The sequence below is a fragment of the Dipodomys spectabilis genome, unplaced genomic scaffold (genome assembly GCF_019054845.1).
Source record: "Dipodomys spectabilis isolate Male_0828 unplaced genomic scaffold, ASM1905484v1 ptg000053l, whole genome shotgun sequence".
Taxonomy (NCBI): Eukaryota; Metazoa; Chordata; class Mammalia; order Rodentia; family Heteromyidae; genus Dipodomys; species Dipodomys spectabilis.
Genome location: NW_024870730.1, coordinates 12,285,021 through 12,311,560, shown reverse-complemented (window position 1 = coordinate 12,311,560; position 26,540 = coordinate 12,285,021). Strand labels below are relative to the sequence as shown.

General features: G+C 38.4%; 1 protein-coding gene across 1 annotated transcript in view; it reads right to left on the bottom strand.

The window, feature by feature from the left end:
• The window catches only part of Bach2 (BTB domain and CNC homolog 2), a 356,175-nt gene that overhangs the window by 153,164 nt on the left and 176,471 nt on the right, over positions 1–26,540 (bottom strand). The gene's annotated exons all lie outside the window — the stretch shown is intronic.

The window sequence follows — 26,540 nt, the reverse complement described above, 5'->3', positions numbered from 1 at the left end:
CAAGTTTTCACATCAAAGAGGTTACAAAAATGAAAGAAAGAAAAATAAAATTTAAAAAATTCTGAAACCTTTTGCATTTAGAATTGTGGATAAGGGATTATGTACCAGGATTCTTTTCAGATACACAAACATACACAAAGCTTTTCTGTACATTTGTAATGTAATTAAGTACTAAAGTGTGAGTTATAGGAATTTTCCTGTTACTAAAAATTCTTTGAAAGCATACATTTTCCTGTGTGTGTAATATTATACTCCATAGAAATGCATTCTGTTGAACTAGTACTCTCATTTGGAGAAATACAGATTGTTTTTATGAATTTTATTGCAAGCAACACTTTGAGGTACATATTTGAATATCAGCTTGTCTGCTTCACTAACACTAGTTACCAGCTTTACTATAGGTGCAGAAAGACACCCTCATACTTCACAGACCTTTACAAAGTTCTAATCTAGTCAGTAAATTTAGGACATTTTGTTGACTTTTCTTAAAGAAGACAGAGCAGCTTGCTGATTTCATGTAAGAGAGAAATGGTGTTAATACACACTTACACCAAGTGACCCTCAGTAGGCCAGGCTGAGTCAGGTGTAAACAAAGGAGAAGCTGTGGCTTGGGTCTTAACATAGAAGGATAGAGGTAAGGTATAGAAATAGTTCACATATTATCATGAAAGGAAACCCCTTGATACTTTATGGTTGAAAATGCAGCTTCTGGAAAACAGAGGCCCTGTTCATCCCTCCCTTTGGGTGTTGTTTGACAGTTTGCTGTTCTTCAGCATGGCCACAGAGAGCAGATGAAGTTATGAAGATGAATGCTCAGACTTATTCATGAAGATGGTCAACCCACATGTTCACTATGCTACTATGTGCATTGTCTCATTGGATGCTGAGTGCACTGGCATAAAAATGGGTAGCTGGCACACTGAAGAGTACATGTTCATTGATCCTTACACCACACTGTTTGGTAGCCTCAGCTTGAGAACTTCAAAGATCTTCTCCAGCCTAGTTTCTTATTGTCATGATGATTCCAGGTCTGATATAAATCACCAACTTGACCATTCCATGATTTGTCAGCACCATCTACAGACTCTAAAAATGCAGGAAATATAAGGTAATAATAATTCTTTTGGAGGTGCTATATTGACAGGAAAGAGGCCATATCTCTTAGAGCATAATTGAGAGGCAAGAGCAAATAGCACACACAGTGGAAAGCAGGAAGTTACAGACACTGTAATATGGTAATAAAACAAGCACACAGGTGTATTCCTCCCCAAGGTGGCTATAGTGAAGATGGCCAAAGCAAGTTTCCAAGTTCTTTTCCATTTAGAGAGTCTTCTAATTTGGTATAGAGGATGCCACAGTTTTCATAGGCTAATAAGGCTGATTGAAGAAATATTCCCTTGTTATACATCATGAATAACCTTAGTCTTTCAGTTGAACTTCATTTCTCCCCACAATGGTATTTTCCAGTTAGATTGATTTAGGAAAAAACTTTTAAAATCTTAAAGTGGCTCACTAGACTATTCTTAGGAAAAAATGAGTAATGACAAATGGTAATAAATTTAAAACAATTTGGTGGTATTGGGTTTGAATGCAGGGCCTCCTGCTTGCTAGGCAGATGCTCTACTGCTGAGCCATGCCTCTGGCCATTTCTGCACTGGATATTTTTGATATAGAGTCTGAATTCCTGCCAGGATGTATGTCTGGACCACAATCAGCCTGTTTACTTTAGCCTTCTCATTAAAGCTGAGATGATAAGTGTGTGTCACTATACCTAGCTTTCTATTGAGATGGATTCTCATAGTCTTTTCTGCCTGGGTTGACCTGGAACCTTTCAAGTAGCTTAACCTTTCAAGTAGCTAAGATTACAGGCATGATCCATAGGCACCAAGCCGTTTTCCACTTCTCAAAAGTGAGCTAAATTGATCATTCACAATCATCCTACCTAAAAGTATGAGTTGTTTCTATTAAAGCAATTCAACAAAAGACCAAAGATATATAAAGAAGTGGATCATTTCCTTCTTTGTAGTTCCTTGTTTTACAGTTTCAGCAGCACTCTTCTGATACTTAGGTGTCAAAATGAGTAGAATGCCTTATTTTTCTTTGCCATAGTCAGATATATGATTAGTTTTGCAACCATGCAAGGACTATAGAGTATGAAAAGTAAGCTGGTATAGAGAAAATGACTTGCCAAACAGAATACTTTGTATTTTCAAATGGGTCTAATTGCTTGCAGGAGTACAAAAATCAAATCACCATTAATGACACCAATGCTTACCAGAAGCTCTCTAGATACTCAAACCGTACAAGCAGCATTTGTAAAAAGCTAATTACAAATTTGGATTCTCTCATTTTAAAAATATTCTTGAAAGCAGCCCACTTCTGTTTCTGTTTGAACCAAATTCTGTGCAGCTGGCACATTATCAAAACAAAAAAATAATAAAATGCATCATTTGAATAAAGTCATTACTTTCAGTGTCACTAAATCCTGAACTGTGAAATGGCACAGGCTAAAAACTAGTAATGCCACATGGTTATGTTATTTTACTCTTACAAGAGCTATACTTTTCCAAGCCATAAGAGATATGGACCTATTGGCTCACTGAAACTTTCTTATGTTGGCCTGTCACTCATTCACTACCTCTGAGCCTGACACTTCCCATCAATCTTGTGAGGATTAAATGAGAGTGTATACAAAAGTGTCTTTCTTTTGCAAATTATAAGACATAAATTTTTGAACATAATTTTCTTTTCACTAATGGCTTTATGAGGCATAAGGTAGTCAATCCCCACTTCATAGTTAAGGAAAGTGACAAAAGAAGATATGGCAAATAAATGTACCAAGGTAGGAGGTGTGTTTTTGAATGGACTACAAGCAACAGCTAAGTAACTCTTTGGGACCCATTTCCTTGGCAAAATGAGGGGGTTTGATGAGATGATCCTCTTTAAGGTTGTTTCAAAGGACAATAGGTCAGCATCTGAAATTTGGGCATGGCAGTGATAGGGAAGTCTTTGGAAAGACCCTGAGTGCTCACACTTCATGCCTGTATGCTTAGCAATTCAGGAGAGTAAAACCTGGAGGATCTAAGCCAGCCTTGGCAGAAAAGTCTGGGAGACTCCATCTTCAAATAACCAACAAAAGGCTGGATTGGAGATGTGAGTCAAGTGGTAGAACATCAGCTCTGAGCAAGAATACCAAGCAGTAAGAGCATGAGGCCCTGAAAAATCCTCAGAAAGTGGTCCCTCTTGAAGGTCAAAGGCATCCTAAAGTCAAAGGCAGTACCTGCCAATTTGTAGTGGTGGTTCAGAATCCTTGAGTAGCCTACCACTGCCTGGGATGGAGTAGATACTAACTTTCTAACTTTGCTGAAAAATATGTACAGTAATGACCAGTGCTTCTGAGACACAAGAAAGCAATATTGGAGAGTTTAAAACATCAGATCATTATTTACTGGCATAGATCTATTACTATTTTAACAACCGGTGTAGTCAAAAGAAAGTATACCAACTGAATATCAGTCTAGCTAACAGTCTGCTTGGCTTTCAGTCTCAAAGAGATAGTTTTTTTTTTCCCCCTGTGTTGTACTACCCTTTCTTTTTTTTATTGTGAAAATACTGTACAGAGGGGTTACAATTACATGGGCAAGATAATGAGTACATTTCTTATCAAGCATTGTAGCCTCCTCCTTTGTTTTCCATCCCATCCTCCCGCCCTCCCCCCCCAATCCTCCCTGCCCCACCCTCCGCACCAAAGTTGTAATGTTCGTTTTCTACATACGACTTGTACATCTCATTGTTGCAATGGGCCCACCTGTATCCCTATTTAAACGATTTGTTTTTCCCCTTCCCCTCCACAAATTATACCGACATGAAATACAGTGAAAGCAGGGGTTATACTGTGGGGGAGGGACATACAAAGCAACAAAGAAATAATCTTATAAATGTGTTAGAAACAGTCGCATGAAAGAAAAAAACATTTGACTACATATCTTAGGGTTCATTTCCCTACCATCACCTTATCTGACCTTTTCTGCTTGACTCAGACATATACTAGATATTGCAAATAAGGGCTACCCTTTCTTAGCTGAGTGGGGCAAGCTATATAAAAAGGCCTTTGGTATTGAGTATATACTATGATCATATGGGAATTTTACTTTAAAAATAGTTGGGTCTCTACTAATAATTTTCTTCCAGGCTGAGTAATACATCTTTCTGTCTAATGGTTATGTTCAGTATTTATATAGTTCAACATGGCAGCTCCTAACCTCATGTTGCTATTGACTACTTTGACATTTGCTTCATGTGAATGAGGAAACTGATTTTTAACTTTTGTGAATTTAAACTAACTGAAATTTAAATAGCTGCATGTGGTTAGGTTAGTGGACAATGCAGCAGTATAGTGTCTCAGATATGAGTTCTCTTGTAGATATTTCAGATCCCAGAAGTTTATAGGCCAACTTCTAATGCATTCATTCAACCAACATTTACTAACCTCCTTCTAGGTTCTGTGCATGTTTAGGTGTCTCAAAACAATGGAAAGGCTGAGAATGTGACTTAGTGGTAGAGTGCTTGTCTAGCATGCATGAAACCCTGGGTTTGATCCCTCAGTACCACATGAACAGAAAAAGCCAGAAGTGGCATGGTGGCTGACTTGGTTGGTAGAATGCTAGCCTTGAGCAAAAGAAGCTCTAGGAAAGTGCCCAGATCATGAGATCAAGCCCAAGGACTGGCAGAAAAGAAAGAAAGAAAATGATGAATAAGAGAACCTTAAGTTCTTCCATGCCCTAGGGCATGTTTCAGCTAGAATGATTTCCAATGATCTCAAAATCTCTGAGTGGCTCACCAGATTGCTTGTAGGAAAAGGTGTGGAGGAGATACAATATGCTACACTAAGAATGAAAGCACTGTTGTTTCATTTCTTCCCATTTACTGTTAGAGAAGCTGGGGAAAATTGAAAAACCAGATATCTGAATGGCAACAATTGGTTTGCTTTGAAGTAAAGTAGCATAGCCAAGATATGGAAATTTATCTGTATGTAATTCTTTCTTGCTTAAAAATACTTAAAAGAAAAGTCAGTGGGATCTCTATACTTAAGCTAAGAAAAAGCAAATGGTATTTAATTACAGCAACTGTTAAAAAGATATGCAAGCAAGTCTCTAGCTTCAAACAGTATTCAAGGGAACATTTATACCAATTAGTTTTGAAATGGTCAGATTTTCTAGAAGGTACTTCTTGTACAAGTAAGGCTGATTGCATTCTTTATCCTACACCTCAACTCTTAGCTAAGATTTTCTTAGTGGCTTTAATGGGATTTGATGAGCAAAATCCTATTCCCCTTCACCCCCACCCACACTCCCCCAGGAAACTATGGTTGAGGTACTTCTATCTACAAGTCTACTAGCAATAACAATTTTTAAGAGAAACGAAAGTAATTTAACACTCTTCTGATTTCCAGTATTGCTCTTCATGTCCTCTTGTTTTAAATTCTTTCCCATCCTATCTTAATCACTTTTTCCTACTTTACTGTGATACAAAGAATGCAAAACAAAATATCCAGAATATTGGTTTACTGACATCAAGGTCAGTAACATCATGCTTGGGAAGAAAGTTTTCTAGCTAATTGTATTATTATCATCAAGATTCATCATGCAAAGCCACCAAATTTTGCTCAGCATCCCAATGAGATGGCATGTGGAAGGTTACAGTAGGCCAATCTCACTTTCTAGCTTCAAATTGCCACTTGTGCTCAAGTAGGATTATGAACGTGTAGTGCTGAAAAAAATGATCCTTTCACATCTGTTCACATACATATACATACCACTTTCCCCCTCTGGAATGAGTAAAAAGATAATTTAGAGTGGTCAGAAAACAGAATTAAGAAGTTAACAAACAACCACATCCAGTGAAAAAAGGAAAAATCTCTTATGTTCTGCTGGTCACTGGTTGTATAAAATGTCACTGAAAATTTGGTGACAGATTACTGACAAACAGTAACTGTGAGCAGCTTAACTCTGAGCAACTCAGTCTCAATGAAACAGCACATACCAGTTGATGACTACAACGGGTTTTAAAATAGAAGAGGTCAGTTGATACTAACTTTTTGGAATCTACAAAGACAAAATTTGAAAAGTTTACCTTCCAAACATTTAAATGGCTGATTTTTTAGTCAGACCTTTGGATCAAAGATCTTTAAGCTTTTTGTTTTGTTCTATTAGCAAAGGAAAGTTCTATAAGAAATGTACTCTAGCTGCAACAGAGAGAGAAGGGGGAAGAGCTGCAGCCATTTCAGGCAGGATGGAGAAAACTAAGATTCAAAAAGAATATGAATTTTTCCACTTACATGTTTCAGGTGTCAGAACCTAGTTATTAGTTGGAGAACCACAGTTAGAAAACTCATATCTTTGATACTGGAGGCATTTATGTTCCCAAATATAGAAGAATTCAAATTTTTTACCCCTACCATAAATGCAAGGCTTAGTCAGAAGGGCTTGTCTTACTATTTGGAAAACAGAATTGTTAGAAAAGACAATTCTTAGGAAAGAGAACAAAAACTGTAAGTGTTAGCTGGGTGTCAATGGCTCACATCTATAATCCTAGCTATTCAGAGTTCAAAACAAGCTAGAAAGAAAAAGTCCTCAAGAATTCATCTCCAAAAAGAATCAGCAAAATGCAGGGCTGGAGATATAGATCAAGTGGTAAAGTGTCAAGTGAACAAGCAGGGGCCCCTGAGTTCAAATCACACTACCATTAATAAAGGAACAGGGAATACTTGGTTGGTGTAATTTAATTGTGTGTAGAGTCTAAATTGTATTAATGTGGTGGCATCATCATCACCACTACCATAGTTCTCCTTTATCAGAAACTTCTACTCAGAAAGACTAAATGAAACAGCACACACCAGTTGATGTGAACTGTCGCAGGAATTTTACAGGTATTAATAACCTATTTGATGGATGAAAGAAGTCTGCCTCAGAGAGGCAGTGTCTTGCCTAAGTCAAATAACTGGAGATTTGACTGAGGCTCACTGCTATCTACTACAAAACAGGGGGAACACATTCCTCTCCTCACAGGAAACATGAGCACATTTCCTGTGTACTACCACTAAAATGCCAAAATAAGGTGACAAAGCTACATGTCCGATGACATTTTAATCATTTGTATAAAAACAACTGATTAGTTTTATAGTGCTAAAATGATTATTATCTCATGAAGTATGTAGAATTTATAGTTCTTTCCCTATGGTAGTTTTTTTTTAAAGCCACTATCAGTATCAGTATCACTATCAGTATCAGACATCTTATTTAAAATGGCCCAGGTTATTCTCTAGGAGTGAATTATAAGCATATGGTATTTGTTCTCAGATCCTGGACAGGGTAGTGAAAACACACTATCAAGTCTCTCACTCTGGATCTCATGTCTTTAACAATGCCAGCAGAAAATGCCTGAAGCTTCTCATGTGTTCAGAAATACTTTGTAAGACGCAAGTACCGTATTTCCCATCCTTTGCTCAAGGATCATCTGTGATATCAGATTAAGTTTTGGCTAATCATGTTGAGAGTACCTGTCAACCTGGTGAAGGGCACTTTCTAGAGAAAACAACCTTGATGTCAATCAACATTGCCTTGACTTCTGCTAGGCTCAATATTTGGTCAGAACTACAGTGGGCACTTAGCTCTCTTTTTATCCTAGAATCTCTTCTCAGCCAGTGATTCATCTGTCAGACAGAATACAAAGTCCTACCCATTTCTAGGGTAGGACTATGCATAGGCTCCCTAGGATCATTCCTGCCAGTCTCATCTGCAAAAGCAGGTATTCTCTGACTTCCAGGTTGCGTGGGTGTGGTGCCAAGTGGTCTGATGTCCCACACAAGTCAATGTGCTTCTGGGTTGACCCCACATGAAGGTATTGGGGTCCACACAGAGCTGAGCACTGTAGCAGGGTAAGGGTTACAACAAGTCTGGCCTAGACAAGTAAGACATCTAAGAGGGTGTGATGTACCATTCAGGAAAAGGCATTACTCCTGATGATGCTGTACCAAAAGAAAACTTGAGTTATCTTTGCTTTTCTCCTTATCTCCAAATATAGTTCCTCATGACCGGATTCTAGGCTGACAATTCTGCCTTCATAGGGTATCTCAAGTCTATCTACTCTTAACCTCTACTGCTACCAATCATTATTTCCCACCTAATCTAGTGATATTGTCATGGTAGCTGGCTTCCCTATTTTTAATTCCTCCTTGGCTTGTAAGGATGGAAGATCAACCCTGGGTTAGGTGATTCACTGGGAGGACTTACAGGTTTCAGCATATGTTATATGCATGGGTGTGATTTATTCTGTGAAAGCAAGCAGAGCAAGATCAGCCAAGGGAAAAAAATGAATGAGAGAGCCTGGAGAAAACAACATAGACACTCCCAAGAGTCAGCCCTCAGTAGAGCTATATGCTTAATTCCCTCTATGTGAGATTGTAACAGCATGGAGTTCTGTTCGGGGGAAGCTCATTAGAGCTTCTGTCCACAGCTTCTGTTGAATGCTGGTCATGTAGGTACCCTCTGCCGGGCAGAATTCCAGAATCCCAGAAAGAAAGCAGGTGTTCAAGTGTAAGTCACTTTGTACAAATCCCTTTACAAAGCATCCTTATCAGTTAGAGAACGTTAAGGACAGTCATGAAGTCCAAGTTCCCAGATGCAGGCAAGCCCCCTCCCTCACCCCCTCCCACCACCCTGGCAAGGAGGCTTTTTGAAGGACAGCAGTCTCAGGACTGCTTAAGCTGACTCTATTCTGCTAAGCTGACTCTTTGTTATCCATGCTCCACACACAAACCTCAGTGACCTTAACATTCCAAAGCTTTTATATTTACTGTTCTGCTTAACATCTTGACATGTTTCCTATTATTTCTTCAAATAAAATCTGCACTTTGCTGCCCAGCTGCTTGAACTGCTCTGTCTCATTTGCAAAGACTTTCATAAAATTACTTGTTTTTAGAATGTGTTCTTCAATATTAATTCCTGTCTGGATTCTAGAATTGTGAGGATTCAGGTCACCAGGTGGAATGGTAGCTTTTGTTGTTTCTCTGGGTTCTGTACTGGGTATGTACAGGATCTCACTGGCTTCCACATCTCCTCCATAAAAGGACAAGTACAGTATTTCTTGGAAAGACAGGCTATTTTTTTCATGAGTACACTGCATCTAGATGGAGCTGTTTCTACAACTCTGGTTTGTTTCTATGCAGGGTTTCACAAGTTGGCACAGAGCACAAAGAACAACCCTTAGCTATTAAGCATTTAGGTCAACTCCACAATATATTTAGCAAGACGACTATTTTTCCTTCCCTTCTTGGTTTAATGACCTCAAATGTACCAACATCCTGTCTTACCTAATCCCCTAACAAGTTCTATCAAATGCCAGGACAGAATCAGACAGCCTTGCAGGCAGTGAGATCATTCACGAAGAATTCTTTTTTATTCCAAAAATTAAGAGTGCCAGACCATTTAACACAATCTATTACACAGCCAGAAAATTAACCTTGTACTCTAACCTTGTACTCTCCTATCACATATCTTTTAGAAACCAGATTACCCACTTTTCCCAAAAGACATGCAAGCAAAACATTTCCAGATGATTTTTGAGGATGTAAGAACCATTTCAAGATTCTCTAGGGAGACCCTAAGAATCAATAAACCCCAAGTTACAATCGCTTGTTAAAGAAGTCCAAGAGATTGTGTTGTTCCCAGACCCTGCACTAGACTCTAGTCCCTGGAGCATCTCCGGGTGACTTTCTTGGGTGCCACTTGTCTCTGCATGAGAAATGTCTTTTCTGCTTTCAGCTGCAGGAACATCTTTATCTGGCTTCTGGTTACATTCAGTGTTGGCACAGCTGTGCCAAGTGTTCGGGCTACTCTCTTTTGCCAATGCTTGCTCTATCTTGATGTGCTTAGGTTCTGTTCTCCAGTTTGCCATCATGAGTCCTTGTGGTCTCCCATCTTCCTGTCACTTGCCTTGTTGGTCCTTTCTGGAATTTTTATCACTTAAAAAGTTATACCGGATTGTTTTTTAGACCACAAAAGCCACATTTAAAAATTCGTTTGCTTTTTTCCCTAAAAATATCTTTCAACATTTCCCCATCTTTGCCTCTTGGGAATAATCTTCTCTATCACTCTAAGCATCCAGTCTGATGTTTTCTGTTCACCCTGGTCCAGAGATTCCTTCTAGAAGGGATGTGGTAAGGTAGATGGAGAACAGACCTGGTGTCAGGTCTTGGGCCCAGACAATGTAGTAGTTAACCCACTGCCCAGATAAGGTTTTAAAAAAGGATTAATTTCCTCCTCTGTTAATTTTATCTCCTAGAACATATGTACAGTTCCTGGGACACAGAAGCAACCAGTAAATGGTGTTGCCATTTCTTTACTCTGTAACTCTTCACATGTGGGACTCAGCATACATTACCTTTCAGAAGTAATCCCTGATGCTAAGTTAGAAAGATCATTTACGTTCTGAGTCTCAGATAATTTTTGTTAGGCTTATTAAGACACAACTTATGTACTAAATCCACACCTTTGAAATATAAAATTCAGTGATTTTTCAGCATATTCAAAGTTGGGCACCTCCCACTGCTATTTAATATTAGAGCACTTCAGTCATATCCAAAAGAAACCCTATACACATAGCAGTTATCCCTCCTTTTTGCTCTTCCTCCAATGTTTGGCAAATAGTTCTTTTGGCTTTTATGGATTTGCTCATTTTGAACATTTCTGGCTTATTTTCACTTACCATCATGTTTCTAAAGTTCACCTAGGATGTAGCACTGCAAGTATTTCCTTCTTGTTGATGGAAGAATAAAAATCTACTGGACTCATGTTATAGTTTGGATCTGGCATCTTTCCCCCAAGGACTCATGTACTGGCTTGAATCCCAGTGAAACAGTATTGGTACGATGAGATCATGAGGCCTCTAACATCATCAATGGATTAATCCATTGAAAAACTCATCGTGGGATGGACCATAGGGAGGTGGTGGAAAGTGTAGGAAGTTGGCCTGTTCAGAGGAAGCAGGTCACTGGTGCCATTCACCTGGGGTCTAAATCTTGTCCCTGGCACTTTCATCACCACCATCCCACCCCCCCCCCCACCCCGCCCCCTCTCTTTTTCTCTCTGCTTCCTGGCCACCACAAGGTGAACAGAATGCTTCTCTCATGACTTTCTACCATAGGGGTATGCCTCCCACAGGCCCAGAAACAACTAAGCAAACTGATCACCTGATCATGGATTTAAACCTCTCAAATGGTGGACTTAGAAAACATTCTCCCTTTTAAGTTGTTTTGTTTAGGTATTTTTTCACAGTAACAGAAAGCTAACAATGCATATACCACATTTGAGTTACAAATACATTTGATGTACTTGCTTTTTGTCTATTATAAATGCAGTTTCTATGAGCATATGTTTTTAATTCTGTTTCATATGGATGGAAGTAGAATTTCTGAGTGTGATGGTTAACTTTTTCTATTAGGCATAGTATCCAGGTCAAATACATCTGGATATTGATGAGATGAATGTAGCATTTATATTAGTAGTCTTAAGTAAGGCCGACAACTTTCCATAGTGTAGATAGATATGACTTAATCAGTTGAAAGTCTCACATTGAGATTGACATTTCTTGAAGAAGACAGAATTCTGACAGGCAAGTGCCTTTGAACTCTGCTTCATTCATTGACTCTTCCTTGAGCCTCCAGCTTGCTGGCCTACATGCCTGCCTACATGACCAGGAACTAATTCCTTAAATCTATTCCCCTCCTCCTCTCTTCACACATAATTTATTGATTCTACATCTCTGAAGAATCCTAAATACGTTATGAAGACATAATGGTGACTCTATATTTAACACTTTGGAAAACTCTCAAATTGTTTTCCAAAATGACTTTACCATCTCACAATTCCATCATCAGTAGGTAAGGCTTCCAGGGTTTACACACCCTCACCAATAATTATTACCTTGTGTCTTTTACACATTAGGCTACTTGTAATGGGAGTAAAATGGTATCTCACTCTGGTTTTAATTTATATTTTACTATCATGATTTTGAGACTCTCTTCATGTATTGATTGCAATTTGTGTGGTTTTTGTCTTTTTTGTTTTTTTATTGTAGAAATACTGTACAAAGGGGTTATAGTTACATCAGTAAGGTAATGAGTACATTTCATGTTGGAGCATTGTTACCTCCTCCTTTGTTTTCCCCCTACCATCTCTTCCCTTCCCACCTCCCCATTTGTATGTTTTTTAAAAAGGCATACTATTTATGTTTTTGAGCACTAAATTATAATAGATGCAAAGGATTTGTCAGATACGTGGCTTGTACATTATTTTTGTGTGCCAGTTTTGGGGCTTGAATTTGGGGCCTTGTATTCTCACTTGGCTTTTTTGCTCAAGTCTGGTGTTTTACTACCTAAACCATATCTCTACTTCTGCCTTTTTGCTGGTTAATTAGAGGTAAGATAATCACAGACTTTTCTGTCTGGGCTGGCTTTGAACTGAGATCCTCATATCTCAGCTTCTCGAGTAGCTAGAATTACAAGTGTGAGCCACCAGTGCTAAGCTGTGTTAGAAAGCACTCTATTATATGCCATTATTCAAGCAATATTGTTATTATGTCTTCTAAGAAATCATTAATTAATCTAAGATCACTAAGATTTATGCTTATATTTTCTTCTAATAATTTTACAAGTTTTGTACTTATATTTGGATAGATGATTTTTAGTTAATTTTTACAAACCTTGTAAGGAAGGACTGTACTGTCTTAATTACTATAGCTTTATAGTATGTTCTGAAACAAGAAAGTATGAATCTTCCAAGTCTATTCTTCTTTTTAAAGAGTTTCTTATTCTGGGTCCTTTACATTTCCATATGAATTTTAAAACCAGCCTGTCAATTTCTGCAACAAAAAAGTGAGTGGAATTTTGATGGCATTGTGTTGAATATGCATAATTTGGGCAGCACTAGCATCTTAACAAGTCTTCTAAAATGTGAACACTGGATGTCTTTCCAATTTCTTAGGTTTTTCACAATTTCTTTCCATTGTGTTCTATGGTTTTCAGTGATCCAGTCTTATATGTCTTTTCTTAAAGTTGTTGCTGAATATTTCATTCTTTTTTCATGCTTTTATAACAAATTGTTTTCTTAATTTCATTTTCAGATTGCTTCATTTTTTTGGTGCTGGCTCTGGGGCTTGAACTCAGGGCCTATGTGTTGTCCCTGAGATTTTTTTTTTTTGCTCAAGGCTAGTGCTCTACTACTTGAGGTATACTTCCACTTCAGGCTTTCTGTTGGTTAATTAAGCATAAGAGTCCATAGAATTTCCTATTTGGAATGGCTTTGAACCATGATCTCAGATTTCAGCTTCCCAAGTAGCTAGAATTACAGGTATAAGTCACCGGCACCTAGCTAAAATGAATTCTTATATTTTGACTTTTTATTTAGTAAACTTGTTGATCTTATTTAATAATTCTAATAGGTATTTTTGTATGTTTAATTTGGGGGTGGGTAGGCTGGAATTTTACTTATTTTTTAAGAATTCTAAAGCATAGGAAGATCCTGGCATACCAATCCTTCACTTAAACTGCACTGTAAATGTCAGGAGGTCACACTACTAGACTCTCTTCCTGGTACTCAGTGTTACAGTGTTAGTACTCCCTAACACTGTGATTAGAGAGGTGAATTCCTGTAATTCAGGGCCCTTTCTTTCCATAGAACAGTGTTACAAAGTTATAAAGAGTGTCTATTTGTACAGGCATCATTAGCTTCATTGGCTTCTGACCTCACCATTCTCAAAGTAAGAGAATTGAAGAGCTTATTTCAATGAGAAACCTTATCCTGGCAGGGCTCCAAGTGACCCTTTCAATAGAACTATCCTAGAGACCCCTTATGGGTTTTCACATAGACACCTCCACTGACCTACTTCCTCTTTCCAACTCAGTGCAGACTCTTAATGCATATTACTTTGAGGGACAGTGGTGATTATTTTCACAAATACTGCTGAATTTGACACCAATTGTAATTATTCTTACTAGACTATATTTTGCTTCAGGTTAAAAACCTGATCTCCAGCCAGCTGGCATTCAGAGACCTGCTTTGCATCTTGATCTGTGAGTCACTGACTTGAGCATGAATTTGCCCAGAATACCCAGGCATATGAAATGATCAAAATATCACACTTTGATTGATTCAGAAAGTTATTTTCTGCCACCACACAGACTGAGAGTTTCTGTGCCGTATCTGACTAATTGGGGACAGATAGGAACTGCATGAGCCAGGAGTGAGTATATGAAGACCTGCTTGTCCCTGAACACCTAGATTCCAGGGAAGGAAAAAAGTCTCCACTTTCTAGGGCAACATATGTCCAGAGGATGCTCATTTGAGCATAATCTGGGTATCGGAGTCATCTTCTGAAAGGATCCTGGCATTTCGGTTTGACAAAAATCGAGAAACATTTTAGAAAGAAAATCGGATTTGTGTGTAAATGAAGAATATTCCTGAAAAGAAACTGTTACGAAACTGAAATCTGGAGACCGCGGTGGTGCTAAGTTGAGTCATCAGTTCCCTTTACACCCTAATAATCGTTGTCGGCACTTTGATCACAATGACTGCTCTGGGTGATGCTTTTTTGTTTGCTTTTTTTGGTACTTCCTTGTGTAAACAGGTTGTCTCACTGCCGGCTTGCAAACATGTTTACATTGGGGGGGATCATAGGGAACATCTGTTAGAAATGGATTTCACGCTTTTCTGTCAACTTAGAGAAAATTGAATCATATTTCTTAGTAATGTTCTCAAAAAGCTTTTGGGGCATTTAATGAAACTACTGGAAAGAGACCTGATAGGATATTTTGATTGTTTTGTTCACACAAATATTTTAAAGTCTTTCCAGAAAACACACAAATGAAGTGGTTAGAAACAGCTATTAATTATTCTCTTTTTTTCCAGATGTGGACAAGTAGCTATAGAGTTTATGTGGCCTGGCCAATGATAATGTGGCAAAAGTGAATGATGTACTCTAAAGCAGTTTGGACTTGCATATCTTTCATTAGCTCTTAAGCAATCCTCATGTAATCCAAAAAATTTTACAATTCCACACCATTGTATTGAGAAGATCACTTATTCTGGAGAGGGAAAAGAAGAGGCTGAAGAATAGACTTTAAACTCCAGCAATTTCCTTCTTTGGATCTGAAGGTTAGAGACAGAGATGGGGCACATGGACAAGAATGTAAGGGAGTGAAGCTTGAAGCAGAGGCTGAGTAAACAAGACAGCTGGAGGCAAAATACTACTGAAATATACCAACACTGAGCATGCTCCTGCCAGGCCCGAGGACGAGGTCCACCTTGCAGGATGTGTAGCTTTCTCTGGCCCTTACAGTCCAGGCAGGGCTGATCTCTCTGTCAAGAGATACCTACTGACGCAGGGAGGAGATAGCACAAATTCTGTATAAAGATCCCATGTGCAACAGGGCCTCAAAACCTAGGGGAAAAGCACCCTATTCTCCTTCTGCCAGGCCAAAGAACCCTTGTTCTCCATTTGCCTTGATTTTATGACCTCCCTTCTTTATGTCCCATTATTGACCCAAGTGGTCACAAGCAAGGTCAGCAGACACCTTTTCCCTGAATCCTTCTCTTGGGTAAGTTATACTACCTGAAAGGCAAAGCTAATTCTGTGGATGGCTGTTATCAGAGATGTGGATTTAGCTTGATCATGGGGACTGAGGCATTCTCCGGCATATAAATTAGTGAAATGGGTGAAAAAGAGGAGAAGGCACAATAAAGAAGGAATAGAGTATTTACTACTCCTCCCAATGTTTCTGTGTTCCTGGATGGAGCTCCTTTGAGCACAAACTAATTTATACTTGGTCTTCTGAAAGGTCATCACATCAAGGCCGAGGAATCATGAACATATTTTACACATCCAGTTTGTTAGGTTGATTTATAACACTTCAGTCTCCAAACATTGAACACATGTATCCTGGTTCTGAGCACTATAAATGTCAGAACCATGAAGATCAGGGCAGGGCAGCTCACAGAGGTGGGTGGGATGGTGGACTAGGAATATAGACAATGAATTTCTTGGTGAACAAAGAGAAGGTAAAAGGAGTCTTCAGAATGTCAAGGTGCTTACCAGCAAGGCCTCCTATACTGTAGTTTTGGGAAGCCTATGCTGGATAAAAATTAGTCACACCTTCTCCGTTTGACTACACTACAGCGGAATATATCAGGGTCTTGCTATTGGCAAAAAATAATCCTTAATCTTTTTTTATATTTTTTAATTATCTTTAATTAGTTGTACAAAGGGATTACCAATCAATGTATCAGCTTAAAGTTAGAATGCTTCTTGATCAGTGTTACCACCTTCATCATTTTCTCTTATCCCTTCAACTCACTCATGCACACAATTTTCGTGGTAACCTTTAATCTTTAAAAATAACAACAACAAAAAGAATCAGTCATCTCATGCTTTAACCTTTTGTGATTTCTTTTAACTATACCTACTCTGTAGCATATTTATCTGCTCTGTACTGGATAGGGCAAGTGGGAACACAACCAAAAGCAGTTATATATACATGGCAAATAAAGAACAAAACACAGGCAGGAAAATATAAATACTAATGAATGTGAAGCTGAACTGTAAGAAATAATTAAGTAGTTGTACATCAAATGCATAAATATGATTCATTTTTAAAGGCCCACACATTACACCCACTTTTTGGAGTTTCCCAAAGTAATTTAGAACTTTTTGATGTTGCTTCCTGTTTTTCAGTCCCTTTTATCTATTTATGGGGGAGGCAAGTCTACTGTTAACTGACTTGAGAAGAAAAGGGAAGGGCAATTTTTCTGGCTTCAGTTATCAAAATCTGCTTTTAAAAGTCTAATATTTAGAATTTAAATTCTAAAATACGGGGCCCTGACCATCAAAGTAATTATTTATAACCAATCCCACACTGTAACGATAAATTGCAACAACATTTCTGTTGGAGTTAATGAACCTCTTGCATCAATTTCCTGTTCCTCACCATAGCTCCCTACAAAAACATTTGACCTTTGGAAGAGGGAGAAGAAAACTGAGGGCAGAGGTTCATTGGCTTCCATCTGTATTCAATACATTTTCCTTCCTTCTTTTGAGACAAGGACTGGCCAGAATAAGATTTCTTCATACTTTGAAGTTGAGGTTCCCAAAAAGAAGTGCTAAAGGACTTCAAAAGTATTTATTCCACACAATTACCTTCAGGTCATAAAAGTAGCTCAGGCCCAAGACCCAGGGAGTGAAAACCTCAGAGCTTCATGGCCATAGCGACTATCTCTTTCTTTCTGGCTTTCATTGCTTGTTATTTTAACCAAATAGATGGTTAATGCAAACTATATTCCCATTTTTAGGGTGAAAGGCATTTTGGGGATCAGATAGTATAATCTCTATGGAAGCTCCATTGATCACCAGGTGTTTGCTTCTGCTTGAACACATTACATACATTATCATACATCATTATACACATACACACACCATCATCTGCCTCCTCACAATCTAAATTCACTGGTCTTTCCTCCAGTGCATCTAGGGCAAGGACAGCACCCGCAAACATGGTGCATATTCTCTAGTCCAAACTTTTCTCCGGGAAATTGTTTCCAGTTCCTTCAAATGGCACTTAGTACATGGTTTCAAGTCCTGTTACTATCATTGTCTTGGGCTATTCCCCTTTGGGGGAAAAAGCCAGCTAAGCCTTAAATTAGAAAATAATAATTTCAATTTAAGATCACACTATACCCAACAATATTCTTGCCAGTGTAATGTGATATCAAGTACAGAATAATCTTTTACATCGAGGAGCAGATGGAGCTGCCTATTACTTCTTTAGTCTTATAGTGCAGAGCATAATTTTGCTCATGTTTTGGGCAGCTCTGTGACAGCAAAGATTAAGATCTTGTTTGGAGAAATAAAGCCTTCTGAAGACCTTGCATATATTGTGATTGCACGTTATATCTCACATTGTCTAGCTGCAATTTTTTGATGGGGAAATACAACTGTAGGTCTTGTCACTTACTTCTATTATTATGTATCTAACTCACTCAGGTCTAGTCCCTTGTGTGTTCTTCTTTATTCTGTTTATTCACTCACTGGTAAAGGAGAATACAAAAAAGAACTGCACTCAAAGTAGTATAAATTATCATGAAATTGTACCATGCTTATAGAGCAGTGAGCAGTCAGGGTGAAAACTAACTCAGTAAACAATACCCTTTAGGAAGAAGGCCAGTGTGCATGCTGCATGGAGTCTTGTCAGTAAATTTTGAGAGGAAACACTGAATAAATATTTGTCATATTTATTTATTTCTCCTACTGAAAACTATCTAAGACAAGAGGATGCTTAATGATGAGACTGATTTCAGGATTTCTACTCTACACAGCGTCCTGCCCTTGGGACATAAGGAGTGATACATGTTCCAGCCTCATAGTGAAACCAGACACAGTTCACTTCCTTTTCTTCTTAAACCACCTCTTCACCTGGGGGATGTCTTGAGATGACACAGAGTTAGTCATGTATCCCTATTCTAAGATAGGGGAAAGCTATGAACAGTACTCATCAATAATAATATTTAAAATATCCTTCTGGGAAGATGGACTGCATTGTCTATGGATGGAATATCCCTGATTAATCTTCCCTACTAAAGCTGCTTGACCCTATAGTCTCCACTGAAGAGTAGAGACACTGCAACTTATTCTAATCCACCAAGCAGCCAGGAAGCAACCAATCAAAAATAGTGGCCTACATTTATATGACTACTTACAGAAAGCAACCATAGAAATCATTTTTTAGTCAGCTCCCTTTTTCCCCTCTGGCTTTTGGGAAGCAGCTTGAATACTGGATCAGCCAGAGGTGGCCAAAGTGCAAACTGGTTATAAGTAACTCTGCTTATCATGGCCCTGATGAAGAGAACCAAAGGGCTGGAGCAGTGGATATTATATATTATTCAAACAAGCAACAAAACCCAACCAACCAACCTTGGAACCTAGGCTCTTGCTTTGATTTGACTCTGGACTGTCCCTCTGAAACTCACGTTGTAATATAATCATCATTATCCCCCTCCCCTCCCCAGCCTGCCCTCCTTTTCTTTTCTTTTCTATCCTTCCTTCCTTCCTTCCTTCCTTCCTTCCTTCCTTCCTTCCTTCCTTCCTTCCTTCCTTCCTTCCTCCCTCCCTCCCTCTCTCTTTTTGTGGAGTACGAGGTTTCAAACTCTATTTTTGCTCTGGCTTGGCTTTTTCACTCAAAGCTGATGCTCTGCTATTTGAGCCACACCTCCCCTTCCTAGGCTTTCTTGTGTTAGAATTCCCGAGAACATTTTTTTGCTACTAAATTTTAGCTATTTCCTGCTGTCAACTTTTTTTATTAAGGACATAGGGTGGCCTGCCCATTCTTGGGCTGTTCGTTTCTCACCCTCCTACCAGAAATTGGTCATGAATCTTGAGCTCTGGATCCCAGTCCCTCTATCTCATTGAGGCATTTTCTTGTTTTCACCCTCTTTCTTTTTTTTTTTTTTTTTTTTTGAGCCCCAGCACCCACTTCCAGCTCTTTCTGTGTATGTGGTGCCGAGGAATCAAACCCAGGGACTCATGCATGTAAGGCAAGCACTCTACTACTGAGCCACCTTCCCAGTCTAGGACATCAATTTCTCTCTCTCTCCTGAACCATGTCCACCCACATACCAATATGTTTAACATTTTCCATCTTAAAAATCTCCTTGACTTCCCCTAGATACTTGTTACCTTTATTTTGTCATTTTCTTCTTAAATTGTTTTAAGTACATTTTTGTCTCACTCCAGAAAAACATCTTTGATTAAGGTCCTCAATGATCTCTGACTTGTAAATTTCACTGTCAGTGAAAAGACTCTCAAATTTATTTTACCTCACTGTGAGTTCTTCCCTGTAACCTCAAACAGGTCTTGGTTGTATGAATTGTATCTCTAATTATTAATCACATTAGAAATTAAAACAGAAATTTCCAAATCAATTTCCAAGTTAGCCTCTAAACTTGTATATCCAGTGTGCTGCTTCAACATAGCATGGACAAAAGAGAATTCTTGCTTCCATTCTCTCCCCAAACCTGTTCTCACCATTTCTTTACCCCTATTTCAATCATGGCTTCCTGGAAAAAATATCTGCAGATGAATCAGAGACTCATGGTTTATCTTTTCAGTTTCAGATGAATTATCATACATCTCAGGTTTGATCACTGCTTATTAGCTCAAACATGTTGGTCTGAGAACTCCTTGATATGCTTTTTAAGGACCTCTAGTAGTTCTTGTCATGGGAACAGTATATATTGATACTTAATCATATTAGAAATTGAAGCAATTTAAACAACATAGGTTTCATTTTATTTGGAATAGTAAATTAGATAAATATAAGTGACATGCTATGAAAAGTAACTATTTTCTTAAACTAGTGATGTGAGTGACACTGTTTTCCATTTTTTAAAATCTTATCAGTGTCTGACTAGAAGACAGGTGGGTTCTCAAAGCTCTATCACCTTCAATCTGTTCAAGATTGAAGAATCTAAAGAAATATCTAGACTTCCATAGATATGTCGCTGGAAATCGGTCAAATACTTCAATAGTCTGATAATGGTGGGTATTCCTCCTTGTTCAACTCTAAAATGTAAGTAACTGGCAGTTTTTAAGTTGTGGAACCTGGATTTGCCTAGCATGCTCAAAGCCCTGGGTTTGATGTTTGATCCTCAGTAGTGAAGGAAAATAAGTGGAACTTAAAATATGGAAACAGAAATCTTGTCTGGACACATTTTTTATCCTATTACATTAAAACCTATTGAGGCTAAATATTGATGGCTTACACCTATAATCCTAACTGCTTAGGAAGCAGACAGTGATTGGCATGATTGTAGTTTAAGGCCAGCCTGGGCAAAAAGTTCATGAGGCTTCATCTCAACCAATCAGCTGAGTATGGTAGCATGTGTCTGTCATTCAAATTGCATGGGAAGATGAGATTAGGAGAATCACAGTTACATGCCAACTGGGGCAAAAAAGTTAATTCCATCCCATCTTAAGAGAAATAGCTGGGCATGACAGTGTGTATCACTATCCCTGATTGTGGTAGGAAGCACAAATAGAAAGACTGAGGTCCAGGCCTAACCAATTTTGGCCTAACCAGCCAAAATTGAGCTTCATTCAAAAAATAACCAAAGCAAAAAAGTGCTTTCAGCAAAAAAGTTGTTTCAGCTAAAGCACTTGCCTAGAAGGTGATACATTGCTATTTGTTCACTAGGTTATCTAGATCTTCCAAATGTTTACTCATTATCTCGTATTAAAAGATCCACATTAACATCAGTAATTTCATCACAAAAAGTCTTTTATGCATTAAGAAGTTGTCAAGCTCACTGTGACAGTGGCATGTTTTCCAAAATTCCAATTTTGTTTTAGGCCTAAATTTTGCCATTGGCAACAAATACCGTTGTTTTCCTTAGAGTATCAGAACCACTTCATTCATTTTTTGAGAAAACGTCTGACAAGTTAATACCCAAATCTACATAACTGGAATTTCTCTGTTAGCTGTTCTTATAAATGCAGTTGGAGTTCTATGAAAAGCAGTTTGTTCTGCTAGTGACTCAAACTACTGCACCATCATATTTGAGGATAAAGCCATCATATTTGAGGATAAAGAAGACTTTTATGTGTACTTCTGATTTTGTTACACAGGATATTAGAAAGATAGCAGCTCAAGTTGAGATTTAACAAAAAAGAATCATTACTGCTTCGTCAAGACATCCTAAAGTAACCTAGCACGTTTTTCTGGGAGTGTGTGGTAGAGAACCTGTCCTGCTCAGTGCCTGAACCATGTCTCATGCTGGCATGGTGTCAGCCACTATCACATTGGTACTATCTCTGTGTAAGGCGAATGACTGTGGAAAGGTTTTGATTTGTGTCCTGCAAAAAAGAAAGGTCTGGGGTTGCCATAAATCCAGCAGCCACATTTGGAGAACAATTGCATTAGTTCATCATTTCCTATTCAGACCACTGCCATCTTTTTCCTGGGTTTGGCAAAAGACACCCCACTATTTTCTTTGCTTATACTTTGCCTCTGAAAGAATATCTCTCTACAGAATTGCTAGGGGCCACTTTTTAAAATGTACTTCAGATCACATTGCTGGCTTACTTGAAACTCTTTTTGTTGTTGTTGTTGGTGGTGGTGGTCATGGGGCTTGAACTCTGGGTTTGGGCGCTGTCCCTGTGCTCTTCAGCTCAAAGTGAGCACTCTACCACTTGAGCCACAGCACCACTTCCAGTTTTCTAGTGGTTTATTGGAGATAAGAGTCTCACGGACTTTCCTGCCCTGGCTGGCTTTGAACTGCGATCCTCAGATCTCAGCCTCCTGAGTAGCTAGGATTATAGGTGTGAGCCACCAGAGCCCGGCTTTACTTGAAAGTCTTACTTTAATTCCCTACTGCTCTCTGATCATTCTTCAAAACCATGTTCTGTATACCTCAGCATTTTGTATTTTCCTTTTTTCTCTGTTTCTGTCTTTTACTCTATCTCTCTCTTTCCCTGTTGTTAAGACAGAGCCTACCTACAGAGCCCAGGTGCCCTGGAACTACTATGCAGCCCCGACTGGTATTGAACTCCTGATCATTTAGCCTCAGCCTCCTGAGTGGTGGTAGTGCAGGTTGAACCACCCACTAGGTTGTATTTACTTGTGCCTTAGCCTGGAAGGATTTTCCCCAGATCTTAGCATTGGGTTTTAAGGCCCTTCTTGTTTAAGCTTCAACTTCCATGTTGGGTACTAGCTAACATGGAACACAGCCCTCTTCTTAATCATCTGCCTCTATTTCATTGCTCTCTCAGTGTTGTCTAAAATTATAATGTTAATTTGACTTACTGTATTTATTCTTGAAAGGAAATGTGAATTTTCACAAGAACGATAATCTTGTTTAGTAATATTTGGAATATAGCAGGTGATTTTCAGTATCTGCCAAATGGATATATATTCACGTGAATACCAGTGAGTGCTATGTTGCTATGCCTGTACTGAAAATATGATAGAGTGTATCCCTAGGTTTTCAGTGATAGGTTCCAGAACTTCCCTTCTCCACTGTTGGATCCCAATTCATGGATATCCAATTCCTTTAAATGAGATGGCTTAGTATTTGCATATAACTTATTTATCAGTTGATTTTAAATCATCTCTATTTTACTTATACCTAGTACAATAAAAATATAATGTAAGTAGTTGTTACGCTGCATTGAGGAAATAAAGAACTTCTGAAAGCCTATACATGTTAAGCACAGACACAATTTCATTCCAAATGTGTTCTGATCTGCAATTAGCTAGATTTAGAGCCCTTAGTCTGGAGAGCCAACTGTACATGGAAGGTAAGAGAAATGATATGCTACAGCCTGAAACTTCCCTTACTAATATACACACTGCCTCCTCATCCAAGTCATAGATATCACCCTGAAAATGATTGCCATTTGCCTACATTTCTGCAAATCAAACAAGATAAGAGTACAAGATTTCATGGTCTGTCTCCAAACTGGCCCCCATTTATTACTACTCTTTCTTCTACGGGACACCATCTACCATGCAGGTAATCTTCCAAAGTGGCAACTTTATTGTATCACTTCTCTGCTTCCCAGTGATCTTAGGGCAAAGCTCAAATACAGATTCCAAGGCTGGTCACTATCAGGTACTGTTCCTTCCCCATCCTCATCTTTTGCCACTCCTCCAAGCCCTACCTATGGGTCTATACTCCAGCCATGGCTGAGCTCAGTGCTGAGCACCAGGCATCCTCATCTTGAGATTCATACACCATTCCTTATTCTTCCTCTCTTCTTCCCCTGGCTAATACACCCTTCACAGGTGTACGATGAGATAACATGTCCCTTTACAGCCACTTTTGACTTTCTCTGCCTAGATTCGATTCCTTTTTTTAAAAAAGTAATTCTATAGCACCTTATATATCTGCCTGGTTTTATGACAAATGCTTATTTATACATCTCCTCCACTCAATTATGAGGTCCTGCAGAGATCTCAGCTAATGAACACACCAATGCATGAATCCAATGAAAGACTGAGAGATAATTCTAGTATGCATGCAGTCAGCCTGATTTTTTTCTCTTTTTTCTCTCAGCCTGATTTTTTAGCATTCCTGCTTTAGCTTTCTTGTCTCTATTTGTATTTTGTCTACATATATCTTTTCAGTATTTTGTGTTTTTTTAAACCAAGCAAGAATAAATTTTATCTTTCCTAGTTTTAAACCCTTTTCTAAAATTTTCAACTTCATTGTTTTTTTTTCCTGGTTAAAGTATTCCAAGTGTTATTACTAAGTATACTTACTAGTTTTCTTTTAAGGATTCATTATGACTTCCTTTACATTGTGGCTATATTTAAGGACACTGCGATCTAGTAGTTTGTGTAAAGTTCTTAAAACTTCAAATTCTGATATCAATTACAAGTTCATAAAGCTTCAACTCTCCTGTGGGCATTCTCCAGTAATGCCACACTAACCCAACAACCTGAAGAAGAACCTAGATCTATTATTTATAGTTAGGGAATGGAAACAGTGGTTTCACACAGTTGATTTTTCTTTGCTTTAACTAGCTATTTCTGCTCTGTGCCTAACACAGACAAGATGAAAGAATCATGGTATTCCATATGTAAACAACTCCTTTAAGCAACTGGTTTGCAACGCAAGAAAAATTACCCTCTGGTGATTAAAACAGCTTTTTAGGAGCCCCTGTTACAGAATCCAAGTAAGCACTGGTCTCACCAGGGAAGTTTACTTCTTTGAAAGATCTAGCCTCACAGCTAACTAGGAGTTTTGATAAAGAATTTCATTCTATCTATAGCATCTATGGTTAATAGGACATATCAATGATCAATGTATATGAGCTATAATTAATCTGCACATTTTCATATCTTTTCACTAATTCAAGAGTTGTACATTTGATGAATTAACAAGCCTTAGCTATGGAACAGCCAGGATGTACTCTACTCGTGTGTGTGTGTGTGTGTGTGTGTGTGTGTGTTTGAACTAAAGGCCTCTTGGTCCTGCTGAGTCTATTCACTCATAGCTAGCAGTCTACCACTTGGGATAAGAGTTTCTCAGATTTGTCTGCCCAGGCTGGCTCTGAATCTCAATTCTTAGAGCTCAGCCTACTGAGAAGCTAGGATTATAGGCACCTGGCTCAGGGTGCTCTTTAAGAAAAGCTGACCAACAAGGCCGCTGTTGGTCAAAGTGGGACAAGAAAATGAACAAGTGTTCTCCACAGTTCTCCAAACAGGCAGAGGCTGAGCACAGGTACTAAAGTGTGGGGTGCTGTGGCCTAAACAGACCTTGGTTTGATTCTAAGTGTTGCCACCCATAGCCTGTAAGATATCTAGAAAAGATCAGTTAACTTATAAAGATCAAGTACTATAAATGAGCCGTACTTTACAAATAGGGTTTTGTGACGATTAAAGAACATGATACAGATATAGTATAATTTGTGCTTAGTCCCAGGTATATAACAAATGTTCAGAACATTTTACTTAAAATAAACATAATTTATCTTTTATCCTCCTTAGCATAAGCATGTGGTATAGTTTGTATAACATTGAAAACCTTATCTAAGCCGATGTGTGTGGCTCACACCAGTAATTCTAGCTTCTTAGGAGGCTGAGATCTGAGTGAGGATCCCAGGTGAAGCCAGCATAGCAAGGAAAGTCCTAAGGCTCTTATCTCCAATTAACCAGCAAAAAGCCCAAAATGCAGCTGTGGCTCAAGTACTAGAGCTTTAGCCTTGAGCAAAAAAGCTCAGGAACAGTGTCTAGGCCCTGAACTCAAGCCCCAGTACTGGCACAAAATAAAACAATATGATAAAATAAATAAAAGCTATTGACATGCACTACTTTATGTGGCACTTCTAAGTGTCCTATGCATTATGAACCTTTACAAGCTGTGGGAAACGTTTGCATTTGTACCTGTTGTGTACATGTGGCTAGATCAAAGGATGGTGATTAAGTCACAATCCTTCCAGAGTCTCCAGCCCAGCCCTTGCTCCCTGCTCCTAATTATGTCAGTTTCAATTCATAACTATAATATGAAGATTTAATGAGGCACAAAACTCAGGCTATTTCCTACACTCCCAACACCAACTTCAGCAGTAATGTCTAAAAATTTATTACTTAAAACACCATACACACTACGGAGAAATGCTTAATGATAGCTCAGTCTTCCACTTGATTTGTGATGGCAGCTAACTGAGCCACCAATCTAAACTTAAAAGCCCAAATTTTGAATATATAAAGAATAGCATGCAGCTGCAGAAACAGCATCTAAAAATATTAGACTATTACCCAACAGCTGGAAAGACAATTATTTATTGAAAATACTCAGAATCTGGTATTTCCCAATAACTGCAAACGTTGTGCAAAGATATAATTAACAGTTAGTGAAGATTCTTAAGTGGATAAAATATTTTAAGTGAAACAATTATTTAGTAGTTCCTAGTTACTGGGAAAAACATCTCTTTAA